This window comes from Hylobates moloch, unplaced genomic scaffold, assembly GCF_009828535.3.
Source record: "Hylobates moloch isolate HMO894 unplaced genomic scaffold, HMol_V3 SCAFFOLD_10, whole genome shotgun sequence".
Classification (NCBI taxonomy): domain Eukaryota; kingdom Metazoa; phylum Chordata; class Mammalia; order Primates; family Hylobatidae; genus Hylobates; species Hylobates moloch.
The window spans coordinates 86,569,795-86,583,947 of NW_026652285.1; the positions used below are offsets into that span (position 1 = coordinate 86,569,795).

The 14,153-nt window shown below is 45.7% G+C and overlaps 1 protein-coding gene and 1 pseudogene across 5 annotated transcripts in view; one reads left to right on the forward strand and one right to left on the reverse strand.

Moving 5' to 3' along the window:
• Nucleotides 1–14,153, reverse strand: part of WHRN (whirlin) — a 104,411-nt gene that overhangs the window by 78,502 nt on the left and 11,756 nt on the right. The window lies entirely within an intron of this gene.
• On the forward strand, nt 11,981–12,161 carry LOC116475581 (small EDRK-rich factor 2-like; annotated as a pseudogene).

The window sequence follows — 14,153 nt, forward strand, 5'->3', positions numbered from 1 at the left end:
AACTGCCTGCCCACACAATGAGTAAGAAGTTCCTTTCTCAGCCGGGCGCAGTGGCTCACGCCTGTAATCCCAACACTTTGGGAGGCCGAGGCAGGCAGATCACCTGAGACCAGGAGTTCAAAACCACCCTGGCCAAGATGGCAAAATCCCGTCTCTACTAAAAATATAAAAATTAACTGGGCGTGGTGGTGGATACCTGTAATCCCAGCTACTCGGGAGGCTGAGGCAAGAGAATCTCTTGAACCCTGGAGGTGGAGGTTGCAGTGAGCCGAGATCGCGCCAATGCACTCCAGCCTGGGCAACAGAATGAGACTCCATCTCAAAAAAAAAATAATAATTAATTAAAAAAAAAGAAGTTCCTTTTTTATAGCAACTAATTGAGTGTGGAACACCACCTTTATTGTACATTTCCCAGTCTTCAGATGGAACCACCGTGAGGAGAGGCAAGCCCAAACTCTACAACCTGGGGTGGAAGCTGAGGTCTGCCATATTGCTTCACCACAAGGCACCTGCAGCTGAGATGAAGACATTGACCCAAGGAGACACTAAGCACTAGGATTAACAATAAACACAGCCTGTGTTAGGGACTGAATGTGTTTCCCTCCAGATCCATACGCCGAAGCCCTATCCTCAATGTGATGGTACTTTGGAGATGAGGCCATGAGGGTGGGAACCTCATGATGGGATCAGTAGCTTTGTAGGAAGAGAGAGTGAGTTCTGGTCTCTCTTCCATGTGAGGACACAATGAGAAGATGGAAGTTTTCAAGTCTGAAAGTGGGTCCTCACCAGAACCTGAGAACAATGGCCCTGATCTCAGACTTCTGGACTCCAGAACTGTGAGAAATTAAATGTCTATTGCTAAAGCCACCCAGTCTATGGTAGTTTGTTATGGCAGCACCATCTGGCTGTTTGAATAAATGACAGAATTCACACACACTGAAATTTTATGCTGCCATTGAAATCCTATTTACAAAGGTTGTAATGCCATGGAAATGTGATATATTTTAATGTTAAGTGGGGTTAAAATGCTATAAATCATGTCTTATAGTATGAAGTCAGTCATGTTAAGAGAAAAGTCATGTCGGAAAAACAAAATGAAACAAAACTGAGAAGTAATGTGCCAAGATGCTAGCAGTGCTTCTCTCTGGGTGGTAGGATTATGGGTGATTATTATTTTGCTCTTCCTGTTTCTCAATATTTTCCAAATGTTCCACAATGAGGTCACATTGCTTTCAATATCGGAGAAAAAAAATAATATGCCCAAGAAGGGAGGTAGACACTTAGCTCTCTGCATCGCCCAAGCTTGCCCCAATTTGCACATACAGCTCTACCAACTCCCCAACACTCTCAACAGACAAACCAGACCCTGGGCTGAGCTTTCAAAGACAGAAGGGAGCCCTGGCTAGGCAAGGCCTGCGGGAAGAGGCAAGTCTCTGACATTTGAGACTCTCTCAGCAGAGGAAGGGTGAGCCAGGAGGCACCCAGGCCCTCAATTCTACAGCTAAATGCCAGTCCCCAGTGGAGGGATAACGAGGATGGCGTCTCTCCAAAATTCTGCTTTTAAAAAGGATTTTTGTAGAGATGAGCAGGGTAAGATTTAAAGTATTCTTTTAGCATTCCCCAGGGCTCACCTGGCAGAACAGTCGGGAAAATCAAATCCCTGTTAAGGTGAAGAGGCGGGATGGAGAAAGCCTGAGACCAAGTGGGCTTCTCCCAGAGCAAAGTAGAAAGTGGTTCAGGGCACAGGAGGCGTCAGCAGAAGCCTCTGAGGCCACCACGTCCTCCATGGCCCCTGTCTTCCTGACCTCTCTTTCCTCTTCCTCTCGTGTCTGTCCCCTGCTCCCTCTTCCATGAGGGCACAGATCCCTGCTCCAGTGCTGTTCCACCTGGTCTGCCTCCTTCTCTGCTCCTTCCTAGACAGACTGCAACACTACACCACAGCATTCATTCAACAAGGGATGACCAAATGCCTACTGTGTGCCAAGCCTAGAGGAAACAAAGTGGGTCTATCCTCATGACAGGCTGAAGCCTGGTGAGAAACAAGGAGGCATCACCCAGCACACATCAGGTCCTCATGACACTTATGCCTGGTGAGGAACAAGGCATTGCCTGGCACACAGTAGGTCCTCATGACACTTGAGCCTCGTGAGAAACAAGGCATTGCCTGGTACACAATAGGTTTTCATGACACATGCCTGGTGAGAGACAACGCATCGTGTGGCACACAGTAGGTCCTTATGACACTTGAGCCTGGTGAGGGACATAGCATTGTCCTGCACACAGTAGGTATTCGTGAAACTTGTGTGCAGTGAAGAGCAAAGCATAGCCAGGTCCATAGAAGGTCTTCATGACACATGCCTGGTGAGAGACAAGGCATCATCTGGTGCACAGTAGGTCCTCAATGATGCCTGCAGCCTGGTGAGAGATAAAGTATCATCCGGCACACAGTAGGTCCTCAAAAAAGACTGCCTGATTAAGAAAGTAAATATTGCCCCCAAAAGAAACCGTTAACATCCACAGGCATTCTCCTGCACCCACATCTAGTCTAGAAGGTTATGCTCAGGTCAGGAACAGAGGAGTGCAAGTGGACAAATCACACGTGGATTGTGGAGACAGAGAAAATGGGATTCCAGTCGCACTTCCACGGCTTGCCAGTGGAGGGTCCTTGGGCCAGCTGCTTCCCCTTGTAAAGCAGCATGTGTGAACTGGGGAGAAGGACAATGCTCACCTCCCAGGGCAGCGTGGGTTAAATGAGACAATGTGCATATGGTTCAGAGCCTTCTTGGCCACACAGTAGGAGCTCAGCAAATGGCAGAGCCCACTCCCCTCTCCCCCAGCATGTCTGCATGGAGATCGAAAACCATGCGGTAGCAAAACGTTGACCAAGGAGTTTAAAAGAAAAAAAAAAGTGAAGGAAAGAATAAAGAACAATGCGCAGAGCATCATTTGTATTCTTTATCGCCGGCAACAGTAGAATCCTCTTGGTCAGTTCTATAAATAGGCCAGCAGCAACCTTGAGAACGGAGAGGTTAATGCCCTTGATGAGAACACCACAGAGAGCCAGCGCCGGAGAGGGCCTGGGCCAAGTCACTGAGTCTCCCACAGGCTGCCCACCCCTGGTATTTTACAGAAGGGGACCCTGAAGCCCCAAGATAGGAAGGGACACATAGGGTTCAGGAGTACAAGAGGCACAGCCCAGGAAGCAGGAGGCCAGGCCTGGGTCTCCTTCCCCTCTGTACCTCAGTTTCCCCATCACAGGACTCTGAGATTAGAAACTCAGACAGCCACTCAAGCGTAGACCATTCGTCTACCTCTGATAATGACTATTCTTTAGGGATAAATATGGGCTTTTTCTGGGTCTTGGTGAGCAAGAATATCATCATCCTCTACTGCTTTTTTATATTTCTGGCAAAACTGATGATAAAAAAGATTCCTGAGACAGACTTTCAACATCTATGCAGGCTTTTGGGATATGGTCTTGGTGCAGTGGCCATCAGAATCCTGCAGCAATAGCTCCATCCACTGCTGTTTAACGCCACTAAAATGTGTGTGGGTCATGCAGGGAAGGGGAAGAGGACGGTCTCTGCTCCTACTGCCTTCTTGTCTCCATTTCTACAAAACATTGCTTGCTTATTATAAAGGGCATCATTAAACAGGAGAGTTATTTCCTAAACAAAGCTGGTAATGCTTTCTCCCCTGTAGCCACCCTGACAGCCTTTCAAAGTCACCCACCACTGCTACCTTGATCCCTGAGGCTCAGGCCACCTGGGGGATCACAAGATCCTCACCCACCGTTAGGTGCACCAGACCACTCATTTTACTTCTCTCACCACAGCAGCCTACAGAGTGAGTAGCCTTAGGCAGCAGAGCTTGAGCCTGTGAGACAGAGACCCAGCAGGTCCCTGTTGTGCCACTAGCTTGGTGCATGTCCTAGGGTTACTTCTCCCCTTGCTAGGCCTTGGTTTTGCCCTCTGGCAATGAGCAGGTTGGACCTGTTTGCTAAGATCCTGTCCCAAGTTAAACTTCTATGTCTTTCTGATTCAGGGCTGTATTTAGAAGGAAAGACTGTATTTGCTCTCATGGTGGTCACAGGTCATTAAAGTAGAGAGATCAGGAGCTATGGGACACCCAGGGATAACTCCAGGCAGGCTGAGGGTTGCACCTACGGGCACCTGACTTCTGGGCCTGGAAAACTGTCCTCAGTTTCTCCCATCCCAGCAGTGAGCACTTGAGCTATGCTGGCTGGTGTTGCTACCAGGTCACTGAACCAGATCCAGAGCCTGGGGGCTCTGAGGCTCCACAGCGTTTAAGAAAACACCAGAAGGACAATTGGAGCATCTCAGTTATGGCAGGATGCACACCCCAACTCAGCACTATCAGCAGCAGCAGGAGATTTTGACAGGACTTGAAGGCCAGAGGGCTGCCCCTCCGAGGCCATGGCTGTGTCCTTGCTCTTCGTAGGAAGCTGCCTGCAGGTGGTAAGTCACATCCAACACATCCATCTGCACGTTGGTGACTCTCCATCAACCACACCCCTCTCTAGCCATGACAGCTCCACAGGATCCACCAGCCTTCCTGAATCAATGGCATATTAGCTGTGCCACCTCACACAAGTTACCAAACCTCTCTGTTCTTCTGTTTTCTCTCCCGCAAAATGAAGATCACCATTCTCCTTTCTCTTTACTTAGAGGAGCCCTATTAGCACAATACCTATCCCTGAGGAATTCAATGAGCTACTGCTGAAAAGGAAAATTGTGAAATCCGGGGAAAGCCCACCACATGCAGGGATGGTCATTAGAGTGCTGTGTTCCCATGCTCGTTACCACATGTTTACTGGTGAAACTTGACCCTGGGGCATTCCACCAACTCAAATCATAGAGAAATCTCGATCTGACCCAGCAGATGGCACGACTAAGATACTATCCATCACCAGATGACTATTCCGGCAGCATGTTATGATTATGGAAATGTAAATTATATGTGTATGTCTTCAAATTTAATAACTTGCTACTTCGATTAATGCTCTCAGGAGGCAAATTTGCCTCACTCAGCTCTTTGGAGCCAAAACCTGAAACCCTGTTCTGAAACCCCAGAATCATAGACCAGGCTGACATGATTCTCTGCTTAGCAGAGCAGTGAGAAATAGACTGGAGAGGGTCACATCACAGTGTAGGGGGACTAATGGGATATGTTAACACGGCAGACACACATATGCTTCTGTGTTCAAAACCATACACCAAAGGCAAGCATGGGGTGGACCTCAAGGTCACAAGACTATCAGATCACTGTGCTGAGGAGCATGTGCAACAGAGGCATTCCAGAAAAGTCTCAAGCAAGGACACGTAATGATGAGTCACCCAGCTTATTTCAGGGTACAGACCTCAAAGGGCAAGGTTTTCTCTTTTCGGAAACAGAGACTCAACAACAGGAAGGAGAGCTGGTCTAAGACCCAAGTTAGTGACCCAGAAGGGAGGAAAAAATGATGCATGCCTGCTCTTCCCAGCCGCACCTTGCCTAGCTGGGGCTTTGTGTGTTCAGACACACTGGACAATGGTGCTGGCTCTGCAGATGACTTGCTGTGTGACACTGAACAAATTACCTAAACTCTCTGTGCCTGTTTCTATATTTAAAAAGCAATTGCTGGTCAGGCGCAGTGGCTCATGCCTGTAATCCCAGCACTTTGGGAGGCCGAGGCGGGTGGATCACCTGAAGTCACCAGTTCGAGGCCAGCCTGGCCAACATGGTGAAACCCCGTCTCTACTAAAAATACAAAAAATTAGCCAGGCATGGTGGCAGGTGGCTGTAATCTCAGCTACTCAGGAGGCTGAGGCAGAAGAATTGCTTGACCCCAGGAGGCGGAGGTTACTGTGAGCCAAGATTGCACCACTGCACTCCAGCCTGAGCTACAGAGCGAGACTCCGTCTCTAAATAAATAAGTATATAAATACCAATTGTTGCCTGGGCACAGCAGCTCAGGCCTGCAATCCCAGCACTTTGGGGGACAGAGGCGGGAGGATTACTTGAGGCCAGGAGTTCAAGAGTAGCCTGGACAACATGGTGACACCCCACAAAAAAATTTTTTTTTAATTTAAAATTCTCCAGGCATAGTGGTGTGCACCTGCAGTCCTAGCTACTCAGGAGGCTGAGTTGGGAGGTTTGCTTGATCGAGACTACAGTGAGCTATGATCAAGCCACTGCACTCCAGCCGGGGCAACACCGCAAGATTCTGTCTCAAAATAATAATAAAATTAAAAGCAACTGTTGTAAAGATTTAAGAAACTGTAAACTGCGTATACAGTACCTAGCACATGGTAGGTACTAAATGCATGCTAATTCCCTTCCTGAGGCTGCCAGCTCCTTCTCCCAAACACAGGTCCCAGAAATTCTCTAAACCTTGAATCTATATGGACACAAACACGTGTCCCCCAACTTTCCTCTTTTTAAGAAACATCCTTCTTTAATCCACATTTCCTCGTATATCTGCGCTGCCTTCAACACTCAGCTCCTTTCCCACGACCTCCAGAAAAGCTTCCCAGATTGTGGCTGACTCTGTCCTCCAAGAGCATCCAGCACACTTCTGTGATTGTGCTGCCCTCTATACCACAGGCTCTGAGTCACATTCGTGATATTGTCTTTAAGACAAGACAATTCCTTGAGGCACATTAAATGTTCTGTTTCCTTTAGAACCTCTCCCTGCTCCTTTTCATTCATTTAGCCAACCATCCATTCATTCATTCATTGAACAAGATATTTAATGAGTTTTCTATATGCCAGATAGCCTCAGGAATCTGTTCAAATTAGGACACAGAAAGAGCAGTGCTCTTTCAGATCAGTAGTCAGGCAGACCACACTTCTCCACTTTAATGTGAGCACAGACACATTAGATACACATGGAATTTGGAGAGACAAGTGAAAAAAGTGTGGTTAAGAGCCACAGCCCTGGAGTTACGCTGTAGGAATTCCATCCTAGCTCTGTCACCTGCCAACAGTAACCTTGGGCAAGTTACTTAACCAATCTGTGCCCCAACTTCCCAGGCAAAAAAAAAAAAAAGAGAGAGAGAGAGAGAGAGAGAGACAGAAATAACATAGGTATTATCTCACAGGGTAGTTCTGATGATTAAATTAGTGTGTGTGTGTGTGTGTATACTGTTTAGAACCTGGAACCTAGGTAAGAGATACCAAAAAAAAAAAAAAAAAAGAGAGAGAGAGAAAGAGATAACAGAGTTATTATCTCACAGGGTAGTTCTGATTATTAAATTAGTCAATATATATATAAAGTGTTTAGCACCTGGAACCTAGGTAAGAGATATAAAAAAAAAAATTTTTTTTTTTTTGTCTAACAACAAGAAATTCTGGGTACTGTAGAGAACTCAGTACCCAGAATCCAGAGTGGAAGTCTCAACCCACCACCCATGGTAACGACTGATATGTGTTGATGTCTGTCCTTCCTGACTTGCTCTTGTACTTTATAAACACGTATATATACATATACAAGCTTATCATCTGATTACATAAATCAACTCACAACTGAACATTTTCTGCTCCCTCTTTTTTTCCACTAAAAATGTACTTTGAAGATCTTTTCTTACCAGTTCAATGACATAAAGCTCATCTCTTCCCATACTCCATCCCATTCCCTGGAAGGGACACAGCACTACCGAATGCTCATTCTCCTATCAATGGACATTTAGGCTGTTTCTCATTTTTTGCTAGCACCATCACCTGCGATGAACATCCTTGTATGTGCCATCTTGGAGCACACATTCATCTAATTCCCTAAACTAGAGAAAAATGGAATTCCTGAAGCCACAGGCAGTGAGTCTTTATTCATGGACAATCACATTTCGTTGCCAGGGTGTCCCCTGGGGCATGCCTTATCCCTTTTGTAGTTCCTGTATCTACCTGCAGGAGGAAGCACTACGCCATCTGGGCCTACAGAGGACCTGAATTCCCCTGACAATGTTGATGGGGCTGGGTGGAGGCCTCGCAATGTCCTTCTCCCAAGGCAGGGCTCACTCTGGTGCAGAGATCCACCCTGCTTCGTGCTTTTTTTTTTTTTTTTTTTGGAGATAGAGTCTTGCTCTGTCGCCCAGGCTGGAGTGCAGTGGCGTGATCTCGGCTCACTGCAAGCTCCGCCTCCCGGGTTCACGCCATTCTCCTGCCTCAGCCTCCCGAGTAGCTGGGACTACAGGCACCCGCCACCACACCCAGCTAATTTTTTGTATTTTTAGTAGAGATGGGGTTTCACAGTGTTAGCCAGAATAGTCTCGATCTCCTGACCTCGTGATCCACCCGCCTCGGCCTCCCAAAGTGCTGGGATTACAGGCGTGAGCCACCGCGCCCAGCATCCTTCGTGCTTTCTTCCACAGGTTCCAAAAAGCTCTCAGTTTAGGCAAATCTTGGCTCTATCTTCCAATCATCTGGGGGCTAAATCTTGGGCCCTAAAGCATTGCAAAGCACCAAAATGAAAAGGGTAACCTGTTGGTGTCTTAGGGTGCAAACTCCCTCAAAGGGTTTTCCAGTGGAAGGTACAGTTGCTAGAAAGCCATTCTTAAACAGTGTTCAACCCCTTCCTAGCTATGAGACTTCAGACAAGTTACTTAACCTCTCTGGCCTCAGTGTCCCCACCTATTAAAAGGGGCCATAACGCCTATGCTCATGGAGCTGTCATGTAAACTGAATGAGGGCCAATGAGAAAATGTGCACAAAGCATCTTGCACTGGGCAGGGCGCACAGGAGGTGCTCGGCAAATAGTGGGTAGCATTAGTAACAGCAAAATTACAGCGATGATGTCACGTTTTATTCTTCCCACTGCACAGATGAGGAAAGCGATTCTAGGTGGTGAAGTGTCTATGCACGGTCACAGAAAATAAAAGGCAGGGCTTTTATACCCCTCTCCCCACTTCTCTCCATTGCCCTCTCACCAGCAGTTTAAGGAGGTTCACACCCCCTTAAACACCAGGCCAATCCTACACCTTGGCCCAAGACAGACGGGAGGGTTTTTAAAAAGGACGTGGGCCTCACAGGATGTAAACAAACGAAAGTCCCTTAGGCTCTTGAACCCTGAGCAGGTGCTGTGTCCAGCCACATGGACTGGAAAGTCCCTTCCCATTTAGCCCTGCTTTGAGGGAGGACAGAAATTGGTGATGCGGACTCTGCCCCAGTAGCATATTCTAATGTCATGAGAAAGTAAAACCCTAATTAGCACTCTGTCTTCCAAGTTCCTTCCATCTGTACCATTTTCATCTGTGTTAATTACCTCTTACAGGGACCACTAACTGCAACAGCTTCCCAGCCTCCTCTCTCAGCCCAGTCACTGCAGAGCAACCAGAGGATCCTTATAAAACGTAAGTGGACCCTGGCCCTTCCCTGCCCCAAACTCACCCCATTGCTTCTGCTATAAAACTCCCCACAGTGCATCTTGGGCCTGTGTGCCTGGTCCTGATGCCTGGCCAGCCTCATCTCCAGCCCTGCCACCTGAGCTTTCTTATAGGATCAAGTACTCCAAGCTCTTTTCCACTTCAGGCCTTTGTACGTGATGCTCTGTCCCTGAAAGTACATATCTCAACATACTTACTTATGCAAATGATTATTTTATTATCTACACCCTTCTCAGTTGACCAGGAAGGCAAGAAATTGTTCTGGCTTGATCAGAGATGTATCAATAAATAGAAAGCATAGGAGATGGTAAGAGATTCCACATAAAGAGACAGTGAAGAAATGAAAGGATGCTTTCTTCTTGGAACTGAACACCAATAAGGAAATTTACCTCTCCTGAAGTGACCAATGATTTCTCTAGTAGAATGGAAATAATCCATTAATTTCTCCTTTTGCCTTGGTTGCTAGGGGGCTCAAAATTCAATTTCAATATAAATACTGTTCCTATCAAAGGCACCACACACACACACACACGCACATGCATGTGCACACACACACGCGCACACACACACACTTTCCAAGATCACTTCTGATTCCTCTACCTTTTTAATGAAGTGCTTTTCAGGTTAACTCACTCAATTACTTTTGACTTAAGTAAGAATCTTCATTATAAATGTATTAGCAAATAAGCAATTGAGATATGTAAAGTTTAAAGAGAGTGTTAAATTACACCATTCACATGGTAGATGCTCAACAAAACCACTGCTGAGTGAATAAACACTAAAATCTAAGCACATTTCTAGAATTAGATAACTTTTCTATGCAGCTGGAGATGGAGATCCTTTTTACAGATGCTTGGGCAATCATTCTGCTTTCTCCTCCTACCTCTCTCCCTCCGCTCTATTGAAAGGCTCTGCAGCTACCGAGTTTGGTCTAAGAACACATGTCATTTGTAAACATTCTCTTAAATGAAAGTCCAAAAATTGTTATTCTTATATTATTTTGGAATGATGACATAACTGGGCAATGGTGTGGTAAGAATTCTGTTTCTCAAAGAACTGTGGCTTCACAGTAGCATCCTCAACATCTGTGTGCTCATCAGGGAGCCAGGACCTGCGACATAGCCATGCTACGACATGGCCCATCTGCTCCGGCTCTGTGCGGCCACCTCGCTTCCTTGAGCTGCTGCATCCCAGGGTAAATCGAGTGGACCACAGAGCATTGGTGTGAACCCATCCAAGACCCCATCCCTGAAATGCAGCTCAACAAAAGGAGCATTAAACAAAACGACAACATACGTCAAAAAGAAATGCAAGGAAGCAGGTGATTCGACAACTGAGGAAATGTGAATACACAAGGATAAAGGCCAGGGGAGATGGCAGAGAAATATATGATGTCCAGTTAGAAGGATAGGAACGTGGGTGTCTTCTCCCCTTTTCTGGTTTTCTTTAATTCTATTTAAATATGGCTTTAATTTGGGCCTCACGAAGTAGGTTTTTAAAAACCAACGGCTGGATAGGAGAGTATTTAAGGAAAGAAGAATATTTAAAGAAAAAGTTTTTTAAAAAAAGATATAAAAACCAACTGTTCATTCCTTCCACCCTCTTTTCTTTAAGAGTCTGACCTTCTCCGAGGGTTCAATGTGAGGATGCAGAAGGAAACCTTTGCTCCCATGCTGGGAACGCCGGGATCTCAGAGGCTGGAAGAAAGACCTGACATTTTAAAGTCCCTGCTCTCCACTGTCATTGCTTCTAAATGTCTGGGTGAGTTAAGGCTGTGTGAAAAGAAAAAAATATAAACCTTCAAAGAGAGGGATAAAATCCTGACCTTGGGAATAATGCTACAAGAAATTTGCAACAAAGTGACAGATAGGCTGTCCACCCCTTTGCAAAACAACTCATAAGGACAGAACAGATTCCAGAAAGATATTGATTCCTTTTTAATGCAATTCTTCAATTATCCTCAAAGCCTGGCTTTTAGTCTGTTATAATTTAAGTAAATTGCTTTATAAATGTTCTTTTAAGTTTTGTCTGTTTATTCTTTTTTTTTCTTTAAGGAAGAACAAGATTCTCAGAGTCATAAATATATTCACTCAAGATGAGCCCCAATGGGTTTGCAGTGGAGCATTTTGTTGTCTGGGATCGATTTCCGAAGCACAGAGATCCATCAGGAATATCTGTTTATATCCATATCATTTTCTCAGTCCATGAATAGATACGTTGATGGGATTTAGTCTCCTCCTAGACTCTTGATATCCCTGTGCCTCATCACTTTCTGACAATTCTCAGTTGAAAAGGTGATGGGCTTCCAATTTAATTCAAGCTCAGATGAAAAATCTGAATTCAAAGTGGATTAATCAACCATTTCCTAAAAACCTACTCAGCCAATGTCTGAAAAATAATGATAAGATTTGATGACACTGAAATGCAAAACTCTTGTGATAAATGGGCATAGGATATCAGTCAGTTATGCACAAAATATATACGTGTAAATACATGAACACACACACAAACAATAAACACGTAAAAGAGTTTAACTTCACTGCAACGTGGGACAGAATGAGGGGATGCAATGGAGGCAGGTCGGAGCCGCTGCCATCACCATGACCTGTGGTAACCAGCGAGAGCTCCCCACCGGAAGAGTATGAAAAACCACAGCGTGCCTCGGTTAAGGGACAGCATGAAGATGACGGGCTTTCTGCCGCCACTCGCAAGCAGAGGAACTCGGAGATCATGCAGCAGAAGCAGAAAAAGGCAAACGAGAAGCAGCAGGAACCCAAGTAGCTTTGTGCTTCCTGTCCAACCCTCCTGCCCTTCGCCTGAGTGCCTGGAGCCAGTCCCACCATGCCCACGTCTCCTCCTGCAGGGCCCACAAGTCCCAGCCCTGATGGCTTCCCTTTGCCCGAAGTCTGCAGCGGGTCCCTTTTGTGCTTCCTTCCCCCATCAGGTGGCCTCTCTCCTCCTGGGTCACTCCCAGGGTGACAAGGTTACCCCTTCCCGGTGTTTTTTATTCCTGTGGTGCTCACCCCAAAGTATTAAAAGTAGCTTTGTAATTTGAAAAAAAGGGGGGCTTAACTTCACTATTTAAGTTATGTAAATTAAAACAGGATACCTTTTTGTCTATCAGACTGGCAAAAATGGAAAAGAAATATAATACCCAGTGTTGGCATGGCTGGAGAAAAATGAAGAGCATCAATTGCTGTTAAACGCTGGTGGGAGGGAATATACAAAACAAATTCCATCCCAGGGGCAGTCTGGCAACAGTTAATCAGAAGCTTTAAAATTGCGCCTCTCCCCAGAGCCAATGCCACCTCTAGAAAGACAGCCCAAGGAATTATCAGAAATGTGCTTAAAGATGAATGTGCAGGGATGTTTAAAGCAGCAATATGGATAATATTAAAAAACAAACTAACAAGAAGAAATTAGTTAAATAAATCATGTACCTCTTCACTACGATATATTATGCAATCATTAAAAATCACAGTGTAGAAACATTTATCAAGGTGGGAACACAGTCATCACACATCGCTTGGTGTAACGAGTAGGTTAGATAACGATGCTCAGAATGGCAGCTTTGAGAAGAATTCCCAATATAAATGCATACACAGATGCACACAGGGTACTCTAATCGTCAATAGTGATTATTTCTGGTAGATGAGTGGGTACAATTATTACTGATTTGGGGAGGGTCTTTTGGTGTTTTTCTGAAGTTTTCAAATTTTAAAAATTAAATCCAGGCTCAGCGTGGTGGCTCATATCTGTAGTCCCAGCACTTTGGGAGGCGGAAGTGGGTGGATTGCTTGAGCCCAGGAGCTCAAGACCAGCCTGCGCAACATGGTGAAACCCCACCTCTACAAAGAAAAAAAATACACACACAGACAAATATATATACACACCACGCTAGGCATGGTGGCACAAGCCTGTAGTCCCAGCTACTCGGGAGGCTGAGGCAGGAGAATTGCTTGAGCTTGGAAAGTTGAGGCTGCAGTGAGCCAGTATCGCACCAGAGCACTCCAACCTGGGCGACAGAGCAAGGCTGTGTCTCAAAAAAGAAAAACAATTAAGTCCATATATGTTAGGTAATTAAAATAAAGAGGCCAGGCACAGTGACTCACGCCTGTAATCCCAGTGTTTTGAGAGGCTGAGGTAGGAGAATCACTTGAGCCCAGGAGTTTGAGACCAGCCTGGGCGACATAGTGAGAACTCATCTCTACCAAAAATAAACACAATTAGCCAGGTGTGGTAGTGCACACCTGTAGTCCCAGCTACTTGGGAGGCTGAGGCAAGCAGATCACTTGAGCCCAGGAGTTCAAAGCTGCAGAGCTATTATCACACCACTGCACTCCAGCCTGGCCAACAGAATAAGACCCTATCTCTTAAAAAAAAAAAAAAAGTGGGGGTGAGGGGATGGGGAGAAGAAACACATTTTATTTAACAGCCTAGACAAATTCCTCTATTCCACATGTTTCCTATGACCAAACAAAATGCCCCTTGAACTTGTCCACTCTGTGACAGCAGAGTTAATGACCCCCAGCCTTTTACATGAGGCCCAGGAGAGAGACCCTCCTCTCATCCTTGAAGTGTGCTGATCAGGCAGTGTAGACGAATTCAGAGACTCCACCATTCAATGAGATAATTTCACAAGTCACCAGTTTATTCTAATGGGGGTTGAACTGAAGTCACAGTTATCTATCAGGGAATTTCCACAGATGACATACAAAATAAAAACCTGACAAAGGTCAAGGCATGGTGAGAGAGATAAGAGAGAGGAAAAAC